The sequence below is a fragment of the Glycine soja genome, chromosome 19 (genome assembly GCF_004193775.1).
Source record: "Glycine soja cultivar W05 chromosome 19, ASM419377v2, whole genome shotgun sequence".
Lineage (NCBI taxonomy): Eukaryota > Viridiplantae > Streptophyta > Magnoliopsida > Fabales > Fabaceae > Glycine > Glycine soja.
In genome coordinates, this window is record NC_041020.1 from 12950832 (window position 1) to 12956831 (window position 6000).

A 6000-nucleotide genomic window follows, 5' to 3' on the forward strand; every position below is an offset into this window, starting at 1 on the left:
AAAAACTCAACAATGGAAGCTTGGGGCTGCTGTCTTCATAGTTCCCGCGAGCTTGGTGTTTTTAAAGTGAGGGGGGAGAGTTTTGGGTGGAGGAAAACTCCCCCTCCCTCGTTTTTTTATTTGCAAGTGCAGGGGTGCTTGCCCAGGCGAGCTAACCTGTACTTTTTTTTAGGGAAGACATAAGCATGGCCCTCTATGGGTCGGCATTCGCTTACTCGAACCCACTCAAGGTAGATTAGGCATCCATTATTTATTTTAAACAAACAGTAGTAATAATCACTATGAATTTAAAGGATACTAGCCTACCTTGCAGCGGCGTTTTCCGTTTGTCCAGAGCTAGGGAAGGGACGATGATCTGTCAGTCGTGACCTTAGCCTCTATTTGCGTCCGTCCCTAAGTACCTGAAAAATAGGAAACGACATTGTGCGGCAAACCGTGGCTGCGTTATCGTTTTACCTTGATGGGTTTCTGCCTTCAGCTTCGTCCCGACATCTGACCACTGCCTAAGACGCTTCTGCCCCTGTTATCACAAAATATGCATGCGTATGCGTATGCATGAGTGTTTTCAAATGCAACAATCTTTTTAGTGAAAGTAGGTTAGGTTCAGTTTTAATTAAGCGCTTGGGGCATCCCATGGACTGAGCGAAAAGGCTCAGGTCATCACAAACTACACATGGTTTAAAGCACAAAGTGAGGACTGAAGCCTCAAACTTATGTTCTCTTCTTTTAAAAGACTGGGACGAGAATTTACAGCAAACGAGAATCCCTGGGGGAAACCAAGAAGTACACACATAAAAATAAAAGAACTTGCAGCGATATCCTCATTTGCCCCAGATTCTAAGCATAGTATCGCTTGACAACATCAGAGTTCACGGGGAAAGGTAGCTCCTCGCCATCCATGTTGGTAAGCACCAGGGCCCCTCCAGAAAAGGCCCTTTTCACAATGAAAGGCCCTTTGTAGTTCGGGGCCCACTTCCCTCGATTATCTTTGACAGCGCGGGACATCTTTTTTAGTACAAGGTCCCCCTCGTGGAACCGGCGCAAGCGCACCTTCTTGTCGAACGCATTCTTCATTCTTTGTTGATATAGGCGCCCATGGCTCATGGCCGTCAAGCGCTTACCTTCAATAAGATTGAGTTGGTCGTAGCGCATTTGATCCCACTTCGATTCTTCTAAGCCTGATTCTGCTAGTATCCTCTGGGAAGGGATCTCTACTTCAAACGGGAGTACTGCTTCTATTCCATAAACCAAGGAATATGGTGTTGCCCAGTAGAAGTTCGTACCGAAGTTCGGTATCCATGCAAGGCAAAAGGCAACATCTCATGCCAATCTTTGTATGACACTGTCATCTTTTGAATAATTTTCTTAATATTTTTGTTGGCTGCTTCCACGGCTCCGTTCATTTTTGGTCGGTAGGGCGTGGAATTGTGATGCTGGATTTTGAAATCCACACACATTTCCTGCATCATCTTGTTATTCAGATTGGTACCATTGTCGGTAATGATCTTCCTAGGGAGTTCATACTGACAAATCAGCTCCCTCTTGATGAATCTGACCACTACACTCCTCGTGACATTGGTGTAGGAAGCCGCTTCGACACATTTGGTGAAATAATCTATTGCACGAGAATGAAGCGATGACCGTTCGAAGCCTTGGGTTCAATGGCCCCTATGATGTATATCCCCCACATGGAAAAAGGCCAAGGGGAGGATATGACATTTAGAGGATGTGGCAAAGCATTGACATTGTCCGCGAACGCTTGACATTTATGGCATTTCCTTACATGGATGCAGCAATCACTTTCCATGGTGAGCTAGTAATAACTTGTTCTCAGGATCTTCCTGGCCATAACATGCCCATTGGCGTGCGTTCCAAACGAACCTTCGTGGACTTCCTCAATCATATGGTTCGCCTCTTTGGCATCCATGCATCACAGGAGAGTCATGTCGTGGTTTCTTTTATATAGTATGCTTCCGTTCATGAAGAAACCGACCGCCAATCTCCTCAACGTCCTTTTATCATTGTTGGAAGCCTTGGTGGGTATTCTTTGCTTTCAACGAATCGCTTGATATCGAAATACCAAGGCTTACCATCCCGTTCCTCTCCCGCCTGACAACAATGCACGGGTCTACCACGACACCAGAATTCAATGTATGGTAGGTCCCCGTGTGGTGTTAGCTGGAACATGGACGCCAAGGTAGCAAGCGCATCCGCCATTTGATTTTCCTCCCGGGGAACGTGATGGAAGGAGATCTCATCAAAAGAGTCAGCCAACTCCTTGATATAGGCTTTGTAGGGTATCAGCTTGGGGTCTCTAGTTTCCCATTCCCCTCTTAGCTGGTGAATCACCAGTGCTGAGTCCCCGTATAATTTGAGCAGTTTGACATTAGAGTCAATTGCCGCCTGGACGGCTAGGGCACACACTTCATACTCGACCATATTGTTGGTGCAGTCAAATCCTGACCTGGTCGTGAAAGGTATACATTGATTATCTGGAGAGACCAATACTGCTCCAATGCCATGGCCTAGAATGTTTGATGCTCCATCAAACCATACAATCCATTTGTCCCAGTCCTCGTCTAGTTTTTCCTCAAACAAGGTCATGATGTCGTCATCCAGGAATTCGGGATGCATGGGTTGTTAGTCATTGAGAGGCTACTGAGCCAAATAATCTGCTAAGGCGCTTCCTTTTATCGCCTTTTGGGTGACGTAAACTATATCAAACTTGGATAGCAAGACTTGCCACCGGGCGATCCGTCCTGTGAGAGCAGGCTTCTCAAAGATGTACTTAACCGGGTCCATCTTGGATATCAACCAGGTGGTATGGCTCAGCATGTATTGTCTTAGACGGTGGGACGCCCAGACTAAAGCACAACACGTTTTTTCGAGCAAGGAGTAATTCATTTCACAGGCCATGAACTTCTTACTCAAGTAGTAAACAGCGCGCTCTTTCTTCCCGGACTCGTCATGTTTCCCTAGCATACATCCCATCGACTCATCCAAAATTGTCATATACAAGATGAGAAGCCTTCCGAGTACCGGTGGCATAAGCACAGGAGGATTCATGAGACACTTTTTGATCCTTCCAAATGCCTCTTGACAACCTCGTTCCAGCGGACAGTTTGGTTTTTGCGTAAGAGTTTGAACAACGGCTCACAAATAGCAGTGAGTTGTGATATGAATCTGGCAATATAATTCAAACGTCCCAGGAAACCTCGGACTTGCCTCTTGGTATGGGGTTCCGGCATCTCAAGGATGACCTTCATCTTTTCGGGGTCCACCTCTATCCCTTTTTGGCTTACGATGAAACCTAGCAATTTCCCTGATTTGACCCCAATAGTGCACTTAGCGGGGTTCAACCTCAATTGATACTTCCTAAGATTTTCGAACAACTTCCGTAGGTTGACAAGGTGTTCCTCCTCGGTTTTAGATTTGGCAATTATGTCATCCACATAGACCTCGATCTCTTGGTGCATCATATCGTGGAACAAAGCTACCATAGCCCGTTGATAAGTTGGCCCGGCATTCTTGAGTCCAAAGGACATCACCTTGTAGTAGAACGTCCCCCATAGGGTGACAAAGGTAGTCTTTTCCATATCCTCCGGCGCCATTTTTATTTGATTGTAACCGGAGAACCCATCCATAAAGGAAAACAAAGCGAAATTGGCCATATTATCCACGAGGATATCGATGTGCAGCAAAGAAAAATTGTCTTTTGGATTGGCTTGATTCAAGTCCTAATAATCCACACACATTTGCACCTTCCCATCCTTCTTAGGGACTGGTACAATGTTGGCAACCCATTCTGGGTACCGAGCGACAGCCAAAAAACCAGCGTCAAATTGTTTCTTCACCTCTTCTTTTATTTTCAAGGATGTCTCAGGCTTCATCCTCCTCAGTTTTTGTTTTACTGGGGAACACTCAGGATTTAGAGGTAATCGGTGTTGTACAATGTCATAACTCAAACCGGGCATATCTTGGTACGACCAAGCAAAGATGTCTTGGTAGTCTTTCAGCAGGGCTTTTAATTCTTCACGGATGGGTGTGGTCATGCCCGTGCCTATCTTTACTTCCTTTTTCCCACTGCCAGTTCCTAAGTTCACTAGTTCTGTCTCTTTTTTATGAGGCCCCATCTCTTGGTCCTCATGGGCGACTATCTTCTCCAACTCTGGGGGAATTCCCACATCCTCGTCCTCTTCATCCTCCATTTGATTCATTTCTTGCTCGAAATCAATGGTCGGGTCCCAGGTATTAGTACCTTCGAGGGACTCATCGTCGGATCTGGCGTTTAAACGTAAAGAAATAAACATGCAAATGGATGAGAATGGGTAGAGACGTAGGAACAGATGAAGAAAGATCTTTTATATTATAAAGTTAGGAACAAAAGACATAAAGCCTTAACAAAAGAAAACTCTAAAGCCTAGGCCCAACTGTAGAGTTTAAAAGCCACAAAGGGTTACATTATGCTTGTTGCGTAAATGTTTGGGCGTACCTCCACTCGCCAATTTCCTAGTCAGAAACCAGGAGGGCATGGTCGTACCAACTCCGACCCACTTGGTGAATCATCTTCACATATCGCAACGACTTGGCCTTCGTGTCCTAGACCCGCGCTTATAAAGCTCCTACTGATGTGGCAGGGCGGGCCTCCTTTGACTCCATGTCCTAATCACGAGCCTTGACCTCCGCTCTTCCTTCCTGTAATGCCTTTCCTTATGTCCGCTTGTGTGGGTTTATAGCCTAACTCAAACTTCCCACAGTTTCCTCTAGCGCTTATCAGGCTGGTTATGCCGCCGTTGTCCTTGCCTAAACCCATTCCGGGCTCGTAACCATTCCCCAACATCACTCGAGCCATCATTACTGCCGCATCGGACAGGCTAGGTTGCCTAGAGAAGGAATGATGCAATCCTACCCCGCAAGGGCATTGGATAGAAAACTCCAAGTAGATTGGGCCAGAGATGCAAGAGAAGGCCCTAGGGTTCTTATGAGCCTTAGGGTAGATTTCGGGCCCATGGGCTAAGTACGAGCCCACTTATCTTTGTAAATATTAGAATAAGGTTTTATTATTTTGGGACCTTGTATTTAGGGCTCCATAATGTAGGTAGGGTACCCTAGAAATATAGGATTTTTCAGCCCTTGTATTTTTGGGCACCTAGACTAGTTTTTGTATTAGGGGTAGTTTTGTAATTTCACATGCACTAAGTGGATATTTGATGTGTGTGGTTGGAAATAAATTTAATTGAATTGGTAGAAGCCCAATCCAATTAAATTTTAGAGGGGGAGGTGAGCATTTGCTTACTACACCCCATTGCCACATCATATAGTCACACTTTGTGCATGTCCTTCATGCTTTTCATGCCTCATGACACCTAAGCACACTTAGTGGAGAATCTTGGAATTGATCTTGGATTAGTGGGCTGAACCATAACTAAAATTCACTAATCATAATTAGTGAAATTTTGGCTCCAAGTTTGGCTCCACAAATTCAATTTCAAATTCAAGTGAAATTTGAATTTCCCTCCAATTTTGTGTGACACTTAGGCTATAAATAGAGGTCATGTGTGTGCATTTTTTTCAACTTTGATCATTTGAATATTAACTTCAGATTTCAGAGCTCTTTTTGAGCACAAAATTTCGTGCTCTTCTATCCCTCTCCCTTCATTCATCTCCTTCTTCCTCCAAGCTCTTATCCATGGCTTCCTATGGTGGTGAGCTTCTTCTAGACTCATCTTCTCCTTGAAGTGGCGTCTCCTCTCTCTCTTCCTTCTCCATTCCCGCTGCCATTTATCTTCCAAGAAGCAAAGGAATCCATTGATGAAGAAGATCCTAGGCCTACAAGCTCCAATGGAGCTTGCATCAAGGAATCTACAGAGGCAATGCTAACCACCTCAAAAGACTGGAAGGCTATTTCTAATGACTCCTCCGTGGCTTCCACGTATGGCATAGAGGACGGGCAACTCACCAAAATGTCTTCTTCGCCTGATACGATAACCAAATGCCCCT